Genomic DNA, 20,151 nt, shown 5'->3' with positions numbered 1-20,151 from the left:
CTTTTGCATCCTTTTTTTCTATACATAGAACTAACTAGATCCCTGACAAGGAAAATAGCCCTAAAGTACTGTCTCACTCGCTATCAACTGAACATTTGTGTCCTGTCCCCAAAGTTCATAGTTGAAATCTAATACCCCATGGTTGGCATTTGGAGGTGAGGCTTTGGGAGGTACTTAGGCCACGAGGGTGGAACCCATGTGAATGGGATTAGTGCCCTGATAAAAGAAGTCTGAAGATAATTACTTTCCCCTTCTACCAGGTGAAGACACACTGAACAGAAGACCATTTGTGAACAAGGAGGCAAGTCCTCACAGGGCGCCACATCTGCTGGTGCCTTGATTTTGGACATGTCAGCCTTCAGAACTGTGAGAAGTAAATGTTTGTCGTTTAAGCCATACAGTCTGTGGTACTGTGTTATAGGAATCCGAACAGACTAAGGTACCGTCGCTGCATCCAGCTTAATGTCTGATGCACAAATATTTCTGCATCCTCAGCAAATTAGTAACCAAAATTGTAACTTTTGGGGTCTCTGGTTTATTAGAACAAGTTGCAAAATTGTTATGCATTAATATGTATACCAGCACACAAAAAAGGAAAAGCATATACTCTAACATTTTACTCACTGTAATCGAAGGCTTTCATTGAACCGATGGCATGTTTATAATTATCATAAATGCTATGTATGATATCATTGTTACAATTTAGTGTTGAAAAATGCCTGGAACCTTTGCTTTGTTGGTAAAAGCTGGAAGGAATTCAAATTTATATGTAATAAAATGAAATGCTTTTAGCCATCTGCAAGCTAAAACATAAAAGTTATCCAGCATTCATAAGTATGTCCTCCAAAAAATTTTTTTGAAACATTGAAGACAAAGGAAACATTAGATTAATAATTAAAAATGCATGAACTTAGTGCCGCTTACACACCAGAGTAGACTATCAGACTAGTTTTGTAAAGCTATTTGATTACTTAGTATTTTATGTGAGTTTCTATCTCTTTGGTCTTCTTCCATAATGGATTGTTTTGAGGGAAAAAAAATAATGTGCTCCTAAAACTTGACTTCTGACCTCAGGTACCATGTTTTCAGATGAATATTCTCTAGTGTATATTTTCTTTAAAATTTTTTTTCAATGTTTATTTATTTTTGAGAGACAGAGACAGAGCATGAGTGGGGGAGGGCAGAGAGACAGGGACACACAGAGCCCAAAGCAGGTTCCAGGCTCTGAGCTGTCGGCACACAGCCCGACACTGGGCTCGAACCCATGAACGGTGAGATCATGACCGGAGCCGAAGTCGGATGCTTAACTGACTGAGCCACCCAGGTGCCCCTAGTGTATGTTTTCTTTTAAAAAATCAAATAGTCTGTTTGTGGTTTGATACATGTTTCCATGGAAATTAATCATTTAGCTATCAAATAAAGGATCTTTTAAAATGAGGATTAGTATGATACTTTTATGAACCAGCTGAAATAATGAATAGAGAAGACCATAGGCATCTAGCTTGTGCAGTTGAAAAGTTTGGGGAAACTGGCAACTATTACCTAGCTTATGTGTCTGTACTTTAGTTTCTTATTAAACCAGCAAATAAGCAGTGCATTGGATCTAGGACTTTTTAAAAATTTTATTTATTTGTTTTCAGGGAGAGAGAGAGCACGTGCACACAAAGGGCAGAAAGAGCGGGAAAGAGAATTCCAAGCAGGCTCCATTCTGTCAACACAGAGCCTGGAGCGGGGCTCAATCCCATAAACCTGTGAGATCATGACCTGACACTTAACCAAGTGAGCCACCCAGGTGCCCCAGCAATGTGTTGGATTTAGATGCTAAGTATCAAAGCAGAACTATGGGTCAGAAAATATTTGTACAAAGAAGACTCACTAAAAAGTTGTAACCACAAAATAAACACAAATTTATAGATAGTATTTCAAGAGCAGTCATATATATTAACTGGATGAAAAAAACCATGAAATAAGACAATAATAAGGAACTATAAAATATTATAAAATTTTTTAATTGCCAAAAAGAAAAACTTGGGAAGAAAAAGATCTTACAGACTCAGATAAAATTGCAAATGGAAGAAAATGTTTTACATGTGATGATCAAACTAGAAAGAATATAAGAGAACAATGCACAAATTACAGTATGCCAAAAAGTGGTGAGAAAGAAAATTTCTTAAACCAGAAACCATAAAACAATTTCAAAAATACATAAATACATTAATTTGGAAGGATTAAAAATACATTACAGATCAAGAGATGCTGGAAAGATACAAATCAAAAAAAAGCAGAGGACATAATTCTTATATATGAGTCCTGACCAAAAGAACTAAGAGAGAAAGACAGATACTTTATGATGATTAGGGGTACAGTTCCCACTGGCTAGCTAGCAGATAGGAAAATATATGCACACAATTACATAGCAAAAACTGACATGAGATGAAATAACAGAAGACTCAAGGAGAAACAAAGATAATAAAACCTTTTTATATACTTTTCAGTTACTCAATATTTTATATGAATTTCTTTGTTATTCTTCCAGAGTGAATTGACTTTTGGTGGGGTGGGGGAAAAGTGATGTACTTGTACCAAAATTTGATGTGTGAACTAGTAAAGCATGTTTTAAGATGGAAATTCATATGTGTATATAGCAACAATAGTAATTGTACCATTTATTTTATTTTTATTATATATTTTAATTTATTTAATTTTAGAGAGAGAGAGACAGAGAGAGTGCACCTGCACCTGTAAGTGGGTGGGGGCGGGGAGAGAGAGAGAGAGAGAGAGAGAGAGAGAGAGAGAGAGAGAGAGAGAATCTTAAGCAGACTCCACACACAGCATGGAGCCTGACTCACAACTTGATTTCACGACCCTGGGACCATGACCTGAACCAAAATCAAAAGTCTGATGCTTAATCTACTGAGCCATCCTGGTGCCCCTGTACCATATTTTTCAGATACAGTGGAATATTCACAACATTTTTTAATAACGTGACTAAAGTAAACAACTCAAGAAATTCAAAGGAATAATATAAAGAAATTACATACCAGGTTCTGGAGATCTAATGTGCACATGGTGACTACTGTAATTGTATTATCTACTTAAAATTGGCTGAGAGAGTAGGTCTACAGTGTTCTCATTGCACACACATACATGAGAATGGTAACAATATGAGGTGATGAGTATGTTAATTACCTTGATTCTGGTAACTATTTCACAAAGTATACATATATCAAAACATCCCATTGTATACAGTAAATATATACAGTTTTTATTTGTCATAATGCCTTAATGAATCTGGGGATTAAAAGGAAATAGTAGGAGGAATTAACAACAAACCAAAAACAAGAAAAAACAAAACACTTTATGCCAAAAATTTAAAAACAAATAAACAACAATGACAATGTTTTTTAAGGAACCCTCGCTTCAAAAACAAAATTAGGTAAAAATTTTAAATTTCTCAAATATAATGATAACATATAAATAATAATCCCCATACTAAAGAATCCAGAAAAATCATGTACCAGAGGAATATTTGTAGCATAAGACATTAATATCAATATAATTTTCAAATGACCTATAAACGTATAAAACCTATAAAAACATATAGTACTTCTCAAAGGCACATTATTATGCCAGAACAAACACAAAGCCCTACTATGTCCCCTATGTTTAAAAGACTGTGGTATTGGCCTATAAATAGACAGACCTTTGGGAAAAAAATAGAAATTTCAGAAACATAAACTACAGCATGTGGGAATTTAGAGTACAAAAAACGTCATTTCAAAACAATTGGGGAGACCTGAATTTTGTAACTAAGAATATTTGGGATAACTGGGTAGTCATATGGAAAAAAAAAGAAAAGATAAAACTATAACAATTTCTTATATCTTAGCCAAGGATAAATGACAAATAAATCAAATTGTTAGATCTAGAAAATAAATGATCCTATTAAGCCATGAAAAAATATGCAGAACAAAGTGAATGTTACTAACTGAAAGAAGCCAATCTGGAAAGGGTACCTACTGTGTGATTCCAACTGTATGACGTTCTTTAAAAGGCAAAACTATGGGGGCAGTAAAAGATCAGAGGTTGCCAAAAATTGGGGAAAAAGGAACTAATAGGGGAAGCACAGAGGATTTTCAGGGCAGTGAAAGTACTCTGTATGCTATTTAATGATGTATACATGTCATTATTCATTTGTCCAAACCCATTGAGTCTACAACACCAAGAGCGAACCCTATGGTAAACCCTATGGACTCTGCACTGATGTAGGTTCATCAGTTGTAACAAATCTACCACTCCGGTTCCACGTATTAATAGTGAGGCAATATGTGTGCATATGGATGCAAAGGGCGTATGAGAAATCTTGTACGTTTCCATTCAATTTTGCTTTGAACCTAAGAACTCCTCTAAAATCACTAGTCTTAAAAAAATAAATAAATAAAAGCACTCAGTGAGAAAAGCAAGATTGCCTCTAAAGATCAGCACTTAGACTGACAACCAATGAACTGAGGTCTCAACAGCAACAATGTAACTTGTGGAATAATATCACCATGCTAAATGAAAATATGCAAATAAAGATCTACTGTTCAAAAAAAAAAATAAAAAATAAAAAAATAAAATCACTAGTCTTAATAAAAAAGAAATGATTGATTCTAGTTAATAGGTAAAGAAGGAATAATAGAACTTGAGTGTTATCATTTAATTTTTTAATTTTTAATTTATTTTTATTTTTTTAAATTTATTTTAATGTCTATTTTGTGAGAGAGAGAGAGAAAGAGGGAGACAGAATATGAGTGGGGGAGGGGCAGACAGAGAGAGAAGGACAGAATCTGAAGCAGGATCCAGCCTCGGAGCTGTCAACACAGAGCTCAATGCAGGGCTTGAACTCACGAACCACGATCATGCCTGAGCAGAAGTGGGACACTTAACCCATTGAGCCATCCAGGTGCCCCATCATTTTATTTTTCTAACGTTTATTTATTTTTGACGGGGGGGAGGGCAGAAAGAGAAGAAGAAACAGAATCTGAAGCAGGCTGCGGGCTCTGAGCTGCCAGCACAGAGCCCTACACAGAACTCAAACTCATGAACCAGAAGATCATGACCTGTGCTGAAGTTGGACGTTTCACTGACTGAACCACGCAGGCGCCCCAATGAATGTGATTATTTTAAAAACCTTTTTGAAACAAAAAATGTAGACAATAGTTATCAGTAAGGTTATCATCGATACTGGAAGACCTTGGATAGTATGTGTATTACGTTTGGGTTGCACCTCACCATCTATGAGGCATTCCTACTGAATATGGGAACTGGATCAAATTAGATCTCCAGATTTAATACCAGAAAAAATAACTGGCAGAGTGTAGACAACACCAGGGAACAGAGGCCTATGCCATGGGAATGCATTTTGCAGAGTCTAACATATGATATACATAATTTACAGCATAAATTTAATAAATTAATAAAATGAATTATAAGGCCAGAGGAAAAGACAAGAAAGCCACAAAAGATAAAACATGAATATACAATGTATGGACTTTGACTAAATCAACTAGATTTTTTTTAATGTTGTGAGTGGAAAAATTTGAACACTTTCTAGATTAAGTAAATGTTTTATAGTAACCATTAATTTTCAGGACGGATAATGGCTTATGTCTTCATTTTAAAATATGCTGTATCTTCTTTTTAAGCATATTTATTTATTTTGAAAGAGAAGGAGAGTGCAAGTGGGAGAGGGGCACAGAGAGAGGGAGAGAGAATCCCATGCAAGGCTCAATTCCACAAACCACAAAATCATGACTTGAGCTGAAACCAAGAGTTGGATGCTTAAACAACTGAGCCACTCAGACGCCCCTTAAAACCTGTGGTATCTTTTAAAGATGCACACAAGTATTATCATGAAAATCTTGATTTCTGTGGTTGATTTCACAATAAGTGAAATAAGTGTGTATGAATATTATAGATGACATAAGAATAACTAAGTGTTGGGAGGGGGCTGGCTGGCTCAGTTGGTAGAGCATGTGACTCGATCTCCAGGTTGTGAGTTGGAGCCCCATATTGGGCATGGAGCCGACTTAAATAAATAAATAAATAAATAAATAAATAAAGCTATGTCTTGATGTTTGTTGGATGGCAGCTCTTTATACTCTTTTCTATTGTATACATTGGAAATTCTCCACAATAAAAAAGTGCAATTTTTTGAAAATAAATAGCTTACTTCTATAGGAGTGATAATAATTTAATTTACTGTTTATGAGATGATTTTCTTTTCTCATGGTTAAATATAATTTTATAAGCTTATGTTTTCAAAATATGTTAGGTTATTTTGATGTAACCTTGAATATATGGACCTCATGGAACTTTGGGGTGTATTTTACACTTTATTTGACTGGATAAGCTGAAAATGAAACATATTTCAGACAGGAGCTCAGTCTGAAACATAATGTAGAGGACACTGCTCTAGGTTCTCATTGTTAATCTCACTCTTATTTTTAGTTGGAGATCCTGCAATCAATGTTGAAGCATTAATTTAGAGCAAGAAAGTTGAAAAATCACCACTTGTAACAAATTTGGACCTTTTGTTATTGATCACGTTCCCGAGGAAATGAAGATTGCTGAAGCAGAAAAATTCTACTGGACTGCTAAATGCCAGAAACATAATGGCAAGTTGCCACTTTGACAATATTGATATTATATATATATATATATATATATATATATATATATATATATGGTTTGAATGGAACATAGCAATAAAATAAATATTTTGGTCTGCTGTGCTTGATTTGAAAAACAGCAAAGGATGTCACAAGTGTTATAGTATTTAGATTAGACTCAATTCCAAAAAATAAAAAATAAAAAACCAAAACCATAATATATACACCACTAATATATGAACTTATATTTTGGTGGGAAGAAAATGAAATACATCTATAGTTACCTTTCATTTGGCATTATTGGGCATTAGTAAAGTGTACATAAATGAGGCACATAATCTTGTTTGCCTTTGTCACAATTTAGAGGGTTTTGAATTGAAATAATGAAATAATTAGTTGGATTCCTATTTGAATTACTAAGCTTTGATTTCTTGTAATGACTAAAAGAAATAATCAATAGTTTGCTACCTGTTTTACATCACATAACTCAATTGGAAAATAGAGTGTCTTGTCAAATAAAAACCACGAATTTATTTTGTGATTTCTAACAATGACTGATTGGATCATTATAGCAATCTATCTTTATTATCCTACTCTAAATTTAAATAGATTTAGTACTAATTAGTTTAGTATTCAAATTCTTTAAATGACCAAGTTGTCTGCCATGCTATGCTAATTAGTTGCTAAAGCCAACACCGTCCCTCCGTATCTCTTGAAATCATGGCAGCTCATCTCCAGAAAACGTACTTCTTGAATACACCCCATATTCTTACAGACCCAAGATGATTGAAATAAAATATATATACAATTTTCCTGTACTGAATCAATTGTAGCAGAAGCTGTCAGCACCACGTTTAAATCCTTTGGTCCTGATACTGCAGTGATACTTGTCCAATTTCCAACAGTCAGCATCTGTGTTTCTTTGCCTGATAACTTTCTCTGTCAACTGGGACCTGATTAGACCTCATATGCTCTAGGCCTGTAATGCTATGAAATACTGACCACCATCTTCAGACCCCACTCCAGGAGTCATCCTGAAATGACTTGCAGGGCTTCATAAATAAATAAATCTGTCTCAAGTGGGATTACTTTTAGATAAGTGTTTCTAAACTAGAATTCAGGTTTTGTTTTTTTTTTTTTTTTTAGTGGGATCAAGCTCCAGTTATTCATAAAGGTGATTATTGATAGTATACCATTTAATGTAGGACCTCCGGTTTCCATTATACTTTCCTATTTTATACCAGTGGTTCCTAGGATAAACGTCTAAATAAACTACTGGCACTTGAACTCTTGTTTTGTGTTGTAGACTCTCAGTCTAAAGTTCTCTCTTGTCTAGCAAGAGAGCAGGATGCAGGATGCAAAACAAGAGATGACTAACGTCCAGGAAAAGACAAGAGCCCTGAATAAGGGTCCTTGCCCCATATTTATTAAGATCATAAGGCTTACAAACGTGATGGGCATGCACAAAGAGACAATGAAACTGTGAACGTTAACTCATGGGCATGAGGGAAAGGGGGTTTTGAAGATATGCGGTGTTTGGGGTTTGGGTCACTATAAAACAAAACTCTGGCACTGGACAGATGGGCAGATGGTTGTTAATGGCAGACAGGAGGCGCCGTGTCTGTTTATCTTAGCTGGCCTAGGGGAGAAGACAGATAGGGGGAATAACCTCAGGGTTAACAAGGCACCTTTCTTTTGTTAATCATCTCTGCTCTGGGCAGCTTCACCTGCAGCACAATGCAGGGTCTATAGCCCTGTTTGCCTGCTTTCTTAATTTGGTCCTTCCTTCCTGTGAAAGCAGCTTTCTGCTATAGTATAAAATTAGGGGGTGTTTTAGCCCTGAACACCTAATCTTGCTTACCTCATATATGTTTGTATTGTGTGCCTTTGCACCCCTCTCTGTTCTGGGAACTTTGCCCCTCCTTCTCTATTCTGGGAGCTCTGTGCCCCCTCTCTAGTCTGGGTACCTTTGTACCTCCCTATTCTTGGTACCTTTGCACCTCCCTATTCTGGGTTGCTAATCTTGTTTACCCAAACTCCGGTGTGAGCATCTCGTGGCTTTGTACTTCTTTATGTCTTGTTAACCCATTGGTGTAAGCCTGGGGCATTCCTAAGCTTATTCCCCACAGTTTTGGGATCTGATTTGGAGAGCTTAAACATAGACACCTAGTAACAGACTTTGTCCTAGCAAGTAGGTCCTTGGGATGGAATCCTGTCATTGACTGACATGCGAGCCAGATATCAGCCAGCCTCCCTTTGCTGTTTTTCATTCAGGTGATGTATATGGTATTACTGTTTGTAATACTATCACATATTGTGAATGGGGATGGCATGTAATTGGAAACATTCACTTGTCAATGCAACATCTATAGTGTTTGAGAAGAATAACAAGTGATTATAAAGATTGTAGGGTTTGTTGCTTGCTGCAAGGAGCCACATACAAATAACAGGCCTAAGATAGATAACTACGAATTCATGGCTTGGTGTGAAAGCTAGAAGGCCACTGTGGCAAGGGCTCATTTCTTTAAGCTAGACAAAAGCTGTGCTGATAAGATTCCCAGTATCAGATTGTGTGATATCAGAGTTACAAAAACATAAAGCATACAAAAATATGTTTTATGCTAGAGTTGTAGTCTGATAGGTTAGTCATGGAACCCTGAAACCTTGAGTACCTGCATTTAGGTGAATACACTTTAGATCCCCCAAATTCCAGATTTACGTTGGTCCTTACCACTCTTGTCCTTAGCATCATAGTCATTCATGTCCAGTGTCCTGAAATCATTATCTGTGATAGAAGAAATAATCCTCTCCTTTTCGCTAGGGGTAGTAGAAAGGAAAGCACATGAAGACCTCAGTTGAAGTACATCTCTCACAAGATTATAACTGATATTCTTAAATTCTGCTTCAACTTCACCTCAATAACATAGGGAAGGATAAAGCCTTATCTCCCACTACATAGCAAGAGCAACTATCAAGGTAACAATGTTGTGTATATTATCATGAATGTCAATTCAGAGGAGCTATGTGTCATTATCAAAGTCTTACCAGTTTTCAATATTTACATAGTAATTAACAAATGAGTGGTTTAGAAAAATGAGTTTTAGCTTAACACTGGCAATGGGAAGCCTTTCTTCTGATTACCTTCACTTCAATAAGTACTTGCTCCAAACACACTTTCAAAATGAAATGCTTGGCAAGAGGCAAATGGATAGAGCTACTCTATGATCAGTTGATGATTTATTAATGTCTCAGGATGTAATTGTCCTGCTTTCTATGCATTGCCATCATCCATATGTCCTAGATCACCATTCTGTCTTCCCCATTTGCTGGCCTTCTATTTTAACTGTGTTGCTTCCATATCCAAGTATACCTGATTTCTACGTATTCTTTACCTCCAAATATGTCAGCTATATATATATCAATTTCCAGGAATACAAAAACTGATGTCTCAAATTATTTTGTGCTTATGTGTGTGACTGTTGGATTGCAACCCACTCAGGAGCTTACTGGGTATAATCTGAAATTGACCCCTGTTTTTAGAGGGCAAAGAGAAACTAAAGAAAAAGGCCACTCCAGGTAGCTGGTAGCAGTTTTAATAATAGCAAAGGGAACTTACATGAGTCTTGTCTCATGTGGCAGCAAGACAAATGGATCCCACCACCTTCCCTTCAATTTTCAAAGTTTAAAAAGAGACCTTATCTCTGTGAACTCAGTCACATGTATTGTCCTGGTGTTTTCAATACCATATCCCTATCTTAAGGCTATGTCCTTGGAGCAGTTTCTGGGAGTGGAGGGGGAAAGGTACAAAGAACCCACATTGCAAAGACAGGGAGAGGATGAGGAGCCTCTGAGTGCTTGGGTCCAGCTCACCAATCAGTGGTCACATCTTTCGGATGACATTTCCCAACAATGACTCTGAAATTACATTTTATGTAGATATTATTATAATATTGTAGCATTGTAATGTCAACAAGTTTATCTCAAAGGAATTTAAAAGTGATTAATCTCAAGTGTAGAATAGGAAAATGATTATAAAGAACAAGGCAATTTACAAGAATTTTTTAAGTTAATGTTTTTTTGTTGAGATAAGGTGTACATTGTGTTGATCTGATAATTTACTACTGTAGCATTACCTCTCCCCTACATTATATTGCAAAATTATCAGTTTTGTGTGTGTGTGTGTGTGTGTGTGTGGCAAGAACATTTAAGGTCTAATTTCTTAGCAACTGTGAAAGATACAGTAGAGCATAGTTGACTTTAACCACAATACTGTGCATTAGATCTCCAGAGCATGTTCATCTTCTGTCAGTTTTTACACTTTGGCCTGTATCTATCTCCCCAATTCCACCACCTCCCAACCGCTGAAAACCAACAGTCTACCCTCTGTTTCTATGATTTTAACTTTTTTTAATTCCACATATAAGTGGTACCATGCAATATTTGTCTTTCTCTGACTTATTTCACTTGACATAATGACCTCAAGGTCCATCCATGTTGCCACAAATGGCAGGATTTCCTTCTTTCTCATGGTTGAGTAATAGTCCTCTCTCTCTCTCTCTCTCTCTCTCTCTCTCTCTCTCTCTATATATATATATATATATGTATATATATATATATTCAATATATATTTGAATAAATTATATATTTATTTTATATATATAAAATAAATATATAATTTATTCAAAGGATACAGGAATGCTGATGCATAGGGGCACATGTACTCCAATATTTATAGCAGTGCTTTCAACAATCGCCAAATTATGGAAAGAACATAAATGTCCATCAACTGATGAATGGATAAAGAAGATGTAGTTTATATACTCAATGGAATACTACTTGGCAATCAGAAAGAATGAAATTCTACCATTTGCAGCAATGTGAATGGAACTGAAGGGTATTATGCTACGTGAAATAAGTCAGTCAGAGAAAGACACATATCATAAGTCTTCACTCATATGTGGAACATGAGAAAGTTAACAAAAGACCATGGGGAAAGGGAAGGGTAATAAAATAGTTACAAACAGAGGGAGGGAGGCAAACCATAAGAGACCCTTAAATACAGAGAACAAACTGAGGGTTGATGGTGGGGGGAGAGGGGAAATGGGTGATGGGCATTGAGGAGGGCACTTGCTGGGATGAACATTGGGTATTGTATGTAAGCTATGAGTCACGGGAATTTACCCCCAAAACCAAGAGTACACTGTATACACTGTTAGCCAACTTGTCAATAAATTATATATAAAAAAATAAATAAATGAATTTGGAGATGAAAAACAAAAAATAAATGACAATATATAAAATTTGATAGGAAAGTTAATGTTTAAAAATAAGTGCTATTTATTTTAATTTGATTGTAAAAATAAGTGTTTTTATTAATTTTATGCATTTAATTTATGTTCATTTTTGGATTTATATTTTATAACATGGGTGTTTATGAAAGAAAAATGAAAATATTCCTAATGGAATGTAAATTGATATTTTATTATGCCAATTGAATAATTTTTTATAAAACTTATACACAAAGAAATGAATATCTTGTCTCATAAGAATTTAGAAACATTGAAATTCATTGGGGAAACTGATTTACTTTTCCTATTGAAATTTACATAACCACTTAGTATCATTATCTGCACTTTTCTATGAATTTCTATAAAAGAAATAAACTGTCTTTTGTTTAGTATCAAAGAACACATAGATAATATATGACCTCATTTATTTCATGTTCCAACATTGGTGATAAAAAGTCACTTGACAATGATGTAATAAATCATCACTAAAAAAAATGTAAAGCTGTTAAGTCAAAAAACCAAGATGTTAAGGGAAAAGGTGGGTGTATATTCTGGAATGTAATCATCATCATAATAATACAGTTATTATGGGGGTAGGATAATTTATATTGAGTTAGAAAATCATTCATTTTCTCTATTTTTCAAATTTTCACAGATTTCATGTAGTTTTTTTTACCTTAAAGTTATTTTTTTATTTTTATTATGTGTACTTTTGCATACTTTTAAACGGTAACCTTATTAGCAGCAATTATTAATAAGAATGGAATTTTTCATGACACAATTATAACCACCACACATAATCATGTACAGTATTAACATTTTAATATTTTTATCTCTATTTGAGGTATTTCTATTGCTGGTAAATTTGGGGGTATCATAATATATTTCAATGTGTCTACATTTTATTAATAACTTTCAGGAAGCTATAGTATGGGCTAAAACTATGAGACTCTTTAAGGATCTTTAATAGAGATTTACTAAGAGAAGATCCGTAGTTACACAGGATCTCCATAGCCTTTTAAGTGGTGGATAATTTATTTTTTAGAGAAAATCAGGATATATTAAACCATTCTGCAGTTTTTGATACATTATATTGCATATTAAGATTATGTTGGGATATCTTGCCATTATTCATATATTACTGATACTTCCCATTTGGTAATATTCAGGAGCATACTTATTGGGTTAGGTGTTATGAACATTTTTAAGAATTCTTATGCAAATTGTCAAATTGTTTTCCAGCATTGGGCTGAATTCTGACAAGTGATCACAATTAAACAGTATACGAATTTTTGATCAATTAGGATGCTATTGTTAGAATTTGCAATGACTTGATAATGAGGTAAGAATTTTTTTTTCAACCTGTTGATTAGGGTTTTGACTGTCTTCTTCCATAAATGTTCATGTCCTGAGAAAGAAAGATCTAGTAAGAGACTGGAGTTCCCTTTTTCACTGGGGTACTCTGACGGAATGATTTCTCCAAACAGACGGACCTCTTTGTAAATATGCTAATCATATTTGCTAAAAGAATATTACTGACAAGTTCTTATCTCTACCAAATTGTACTTAGCAGGACACATCCAATCTGCTTATAATACCCCTGCATTTTATGGTTTTAAGGGGCATGTCCAGAATAATGACTAAAACGGGGATGGCTTGCTTTCTGGTCCTGATAATACTCTGTTTCTTAATCTGTGTGCCAGTTACATGGATGTGATCAGTTTGTAAAATTTTGGCCAGCTGTCCACTTTATTTTGTGTTCTATTCTACATGCATATTTGAATAAAAATAAGTTTATTTAAAAGGAATGAGTTTCTTATGTTTCTGAGGGATTTTATAGCTTTTGCCTCTTCCTTACAAACATTTTGACTCGCCATCACTCATTTATCCACCCATTCATTCAATGTATATTTATTCAGTACCTAATGTGTCTTTCAGGCATTTATCAAAAAACTAGAACAAGAGAAAAGTATTCACCTCTTGCCTGGAGCTTGCATTCTACCAGAGACGAGCAAAATAATAAAATAAATGAGTACAAGATTTCAAAACGAAATAAGCTTTGGCTGTCAAAGGATGTATGAAGGCATTTAACAGAGGTGTTTGGGCAGATTTTACAGGGAGGTAGTCTTGTTGTGAATCTTGGCTCATGAGAAGCCAGCTATGTGAAAGGCCAGGAAAAGGAGTTTTGAATTGAATTAAAAGGTCCTGAGAAACTTCTTGGCAGGTACTTGGCATAAAAAACCATCAGCATGGTGGAACATGATTGGAGACATGGATTGGCTGGGGTCCCTTAAGCCATGGTAAAATGTTCTCAGTATAAGAGAAGAAGATTGAGGATTGAGAACATGTACTTTGGACCCTCTACCTTGAAAAAAACAGTCCTTATTCAAAACGATGGACTTTTTTTCCCTTGTGTTATTGCAGTCCCCGAATTAGGTAAACATTTTTTAGTAATGCACTCTTTATCAATATATAACTAATCTGTGGAAGTAACTACTCTTCTAGTTGGTGGCTCTCATGTATAAAATTCCATACAGCCACAAGCAATTATCACAGAACTTCTGAAAGAGTAGAAGGTCTCCTAATAAATTGCTCAGGAAGTAAAGTTTTTGCTCCAAAGTCTCCATAACAAACTGCTACTTACAGCTTTAGTGTAAAACAGCACACAAGTAATTGGTCAAATTCAGGGTAATTAGCTATAATGCAGATTGTGATGTTGAACTTGCATAACATTAAAAAATGAAAGAAAGTTGATTTGCTTGTCAAATGTTAAAGACAACATTTTGGATTAATTGGGGTGAGGGTATTTGCATATAGGCCACTCTAATCTATTTAATTTTTATTTCAATGAAATGGAAATAATTTTAAGAGAATCTCACACATTCAACGGTCCACAGAGCTGTCTGTGTATGTGTCTAATACAAAACTTCTGCTAATTCGGATGAAACCTGAGTATAATTTATTACTCTTAATTAGTGTAAATGTGATGTAGTGAATTATGATGAAGCTGATAATATGCATTTTATAAAAATGTATGTAAAGCATACATATAAAGTATGTATGTTATTCCTTTAGTCCCTTATAAAATAAATACATGTCCTCATGCTCTCTAATGGAAAATGCTCAATGATCTCAGGCTATCTATCTCTCTGGGTGTCAGTAATCATGTATTTCCTGGTAAGTCTTTTAAAAAAAACTAAAAATATATTCAGCAAAGATTCAGACTGCAGCCCGTTAGCTTTCTTCGTCTTTTTCTCATTCGTGTCTTTTCTTGCCTTTTTGAAAAACCCATCTTCTGCACACTTCCGTGATACAACTTGTACCTTATCTATTCATAAATATTTATAATCCACAAACATTTTATTAATCCATACTGCTACCCACTGCTCCATAAATGCCATTGGATATACTTATGAAGCATTCAGCATGCGTTGTCTTTTAGTCAGGTAGGTACTGTGCTGTCCTATAATATAAAAATATGTGCTTCTAGAGTATGAGTTTCTGGTAAGCCTTTAACAGGTTGCAGGACAAGAACACACCAGTCAGGTAAGAGACTCATTTCACATCAGGATATAACATTGACGGGGATATATTTTGTCAAAACAGCTGTTTCCCAACGATTCTAAAACACAACACACTTTCCCCTGAGTAGTTACTATGGAGAAATTAAATTGGTTAGAGCAGGTGCCGTACTCTCCGATGTTACTTGCTCCTTTTTATTGCTGAATCTGAGGAAATGCACCATGACCGAGTAACTGTAACGATGGGGTAAGTACGAAAGTGCCAACAACCAGTGTTGAAACAAAACGTAAAAACCACTCTCACAAGAAGGGCATGGAAAATCTATTAATTATCCTCTAATCTTTTCCCCATGGAGATGGTAAATGGGATATGTAAGTGACGAGAAAAACTGAATTATACTGATTTTAAAAAGAAAGTGAAATTCATCATCAAAGAAGATATCTTAGAAATATTGCCAACTGATTCAAAATGAAGGCAGATCAACCTAGCTGTGATTTTTCTGACTATGAGGGAGGTAGCAAAAGATTCACCAGCCAAATCAATTAACTCAGAAGGTCAAGAGCTGAAGGTCAAGGTTCAGAGTTGGGGCTCCTTATGATCCCTGCAGCATCCCCAGGAAGCATATCTAGGTTCCAGATGGATATACTATTGCTATATAAAAAGTGAGGACAGCCATGGTAATCAAAACTGGGGTGTTAATTGACTGGCCAGTGCAATTATGATAAGCAAAGAATGGCAATTCTACCCAAGGTGCTCTACAGCTGCCACAAAACCATGGAGAGTAAAAAAGAAACCAGCGTGATTATGATGACCTCCTTTCCAATAAACTGATAGATATCTGAAATGTTATAACCTTCTTCCTTGGTCTATCCCTGGAAAGCAGGGACCCACACGGTGTCCAAGAAAAAGAACTTTGATTATTAGCCACTGATCAACTTAGATCATGCCCTCTAAATATAACTTAATAAAAGTATAGAGGCAGTATTATTACCATTATTGTATGATTGATATTTATTGGCTAACATTGAGATTCTAGCCATGGGAACAAGTAGGTTGCTTGCTTTATCTGTTACCTCATGTAATCCTCACAAAACACTACACCCTATTTTTAAATATGAGGGAGCAGAGAAATTTAGATATAACCAGATTACTTAAAATGGTCAAGCTAGAAAAATGACTAAGCTAGGATTCAAACATTGGAATGTATGAATCCAAAGCCCATAGTAGCCCCAGCAGATATGTTCTACAGTTGTGTTGTAGAGAATTCTGTTGCTAATCTCTCATAAAATTACATGAAGAAGGACAAATAGTGGGTAAAATGTATAAGTGCATTATGATGAAAAAATGTAAGCAAAATATTAACAAATAAAATCCAGCACTATGTGAAACAAGCAATGGAGCCTAAATAGAATTGACAGTTTTCAGGAACACTAGTGGGCTTTACTACCAAAGAGCATTTTAATATTTCACCATGATAATACTTAAAAATTTAAAAACATATTAATTTTTACCAAATATGCTGATAGGCACTTGATTAAAGTAAAAAAAAAATAAAGCTCAGATGAATGAATCGGAGGGATATTTACTCAACATAATTCAAAATGTGAACTTCAAAACAAGTATCTATTTCTAAAACATATGCACAAACGTAATGTTAGAAACAAGTAAACATATCCATGGCTGTTTACCAAGTTATTTTTCATGCTTTGACTAGTGTTGTACATATTGGAACAAATACATTATATTATATTATCTACATTGAAAACCCTAGGAAATTCATTAGAGTATCTGGACTTCAGGTTGGGCATTGGTTTTTTAATAGATAAGCAAAAATCAATAGCTTGACTATGTAACAGAAATTACCAATTAAGACATGTAATGAAAAGCAAATCCCAGTCACAAAAGCTATAAAACTTTAAATTATGTAGAAATGGACTTTATAAGAAATTGGGAAAGTCCATATTAAGAAAATCATAAAAAGTTTCACTCTTTTAAAATAGAAATAAATGGTGATACAAACCATATAGGACAGGCAAAAATAATATATAACTTTAATGTAATTGAAAAGCAAAATATCTATATCCTTTTTTGGGTGGGAAATTGGCAAATTCACTTTAAATTTCATAGGAAATAATAAATATGTGAGAACACCAAAAATATTTTTTAAAGATGCTTAATTATACTACATCACGGATTATGCTAAAAAACTACAGTTGTGAAAAGCGACAAATTTCCTCATAAGAAACATTGATTAGATAAATACAACAATAGGAAATATACAGTCAGATGTATGTACAGGTTTTAATTGTATGAAAAATCATATTTTCAAATCAGAAAACAGGTTTGGACTTTATGTTAAGAATTTGAAAGAAAAATACTTTATATCTCTACCCCACATCATTTAAAAAAATAAGTTCCAAATAATTTAGGGCTTTTAAAACAGGGATATCTAAAACTACATATATCTACAGCAAACACAAGAAAAATATTATATTAATTTTGTAAGAAATAGTTTTTTTGTCAGAAGAAAGCTAGAACCTATCATAGTTGTATTTATTTATTTTTAATTTTGTTAATGTTTATTTTATTTTTGAGAGAGAAAGACAGAGAATAAGTAAGGGAGGCTCAGTGGGAAGGAGACACAGAATCTGAAGCAGGCTTCAAGCTCTGAGCTGTCAGCATAGAACCAGATGCAGGGCTTGAACTTGTGAACCGTGAGATCACGACCTGAGCCGAAGTCAGATGCTTAACCTACTGAGTCCTCCAGGTGCCCCCCCCCCCCATAATTTTAAAAATTGGTTGAACAAACCACATAAAATTATAAACCCATATGTGGTAAATCAAAAAATATTAAAACTTAGAAAACTAGAAAATATGTGCAATCCATATGACTATTTGAAAGAATGCTTCAAAGCAGAAACTATCGTGAGTTGGAGGTGAAGACAAGGGCTTTATTAAACATGACTGCCGTAGGAGGTGGTGAGCAGTAAGAATTGGTATTGAACAAGGACTAGGGCAGAAGTGTTCTGAGAGAGGGTTGGTGGTCAAGCTAGAGTCCTTTCTCAACATTCGTGTGAATTTATAACCAGTCAGCTCCTGTTGAGGAAGGACGAAGGAAACTGCAACCATCTACCTCCTGCTTGGTAATGGTTTGTTCCTCAAACTATATAACCACCATTGCTCTTCTCAATTCTCAAAACTGCCTTCTGTGAGAAAGTTACAGATTGTACGTGGAGGAGTACAGCTTCTCAAAAATGATTTATTGGGGCGCCTGGGTGGCGCAGTCGGTTAAGCGTCCGACTTCAGCCAGGTCACGATCTCGCGGTCCGTGAGTTCGAGCCCCGCGTCAGGCTCTGGGCTGACAGCTCGGAACCTGGAGCCTCTTTCCGATTCTGTGTCTCCTTCTCTCTCTGCCCCTCCCCCGTTCATGCTCTGTCTCTCTCTGTCCCAAAAATAAATAAAAAAACGTTGAAAAAAAAAATTAAAAAAAAAATGATTTATTGTGAGTAACAAGAAGCCAAATTAAATTGGCTAAAGCAATAAAGGAACTCTATCTCTGATATCATTATCACTGAAATGTTTTGCCTCAAGTGAGACATCAGGAAGACAAGGAGGGTCACAATGTAATCGGTTTAAATTTGTTCCCTGGGTGTCTGTAGTGTGCCATCCTCCATATTTGTTGGCTCTCTTCTCGGCTGACTCAGAAGCTACATCACTCTCCACAGCTGGAGTGATTACACGTTTCTTTTTCATAATCAGAGACATGAAGATGGTGTAAGTTACCATCAAGTTTATGAGTATAATTTCTAGGCTTTCCTTTAATTGGCCCAAAGTAGATCTCCTTCCTACTCTTAACTCCATTTGGCCCCACGTGGGTCTTCCCTCACCAGGCTATGAATATATATGGCGAATAAACAACCGTGGATCTCATCTGCCCCATGTCAGGCGGTGGTGTTCCTCCCTGTAGCCCTAGAGTGAGAATCCCTCCCTTGCTTACAGGGTGGATAGGAGGTGATCAAAATATTCCTTGTCCAGACCACCACTTGTCTAAACTCAAAACTCATCTAATTGCCTGCTGCGTAACTCTGTCTGGATGTCCAGTAAGTGTGTCAAATTAAAAACTTCCAAAACTGAGCTACAAAGCCCAGAACTTAGCGCAGACCTTGGTACACTGTGTGCATACAATGTGTGTTGCATAAATGGAGCTACAGGTTAAATGGGGACTCTCCTATTACCCACATGTTCTTACAAGTTAACTTGAAAAACAAATGAGATGTTTAACAAGGATTCTAGATTTTCTCATTTTAATAACCTTCTTGATACAGATATAGATATATGCGTATACGCTTGTGTTTTGTATATGCATGTATACATACAAATGTGTATGTCTCTATACGTATGGATGTCTTTTTTAGCATTCAGCATTTTGTCTTTCCCTCTTTTTCTCACTTTTTTTTTTCCTTGTCATGCCAGCACTTTTTCGGGACTAAAAAATTTTGTATGGGCACTCTACACACATAGACACTTAATTTCACGGCCTCTCTGGAAATTCTGGACAGGCTCTGCAATTTAAGTCTGATTTAATGACTGAATTTCACAGCAAGTCGTTCAAACACTTGCATTACCATTGAACAAGGCTCAGCATTATCCTTTTGGCTTCTCCCAGATCATCCAAATGACGGTGAGTG

The sequence above is a fragment of the Panthera onca genome, chromosome A1 (genome assembly GCF_046562875.1).
Source record: "Panthera onca isolate mPanOnc1 chromosome A1, mPanOnc1 haplotype 2, whole genome shotgun sequence".
In the NCBI taxonomy this organism is placed as follows: Eukaryota; Metazoa; Chordata; class Mammalia; order Carnivora; family Felidae; genus Panthera; species Panthera onca.
This window is presented reverse-complemented; position numbering follows the sequence as displayed.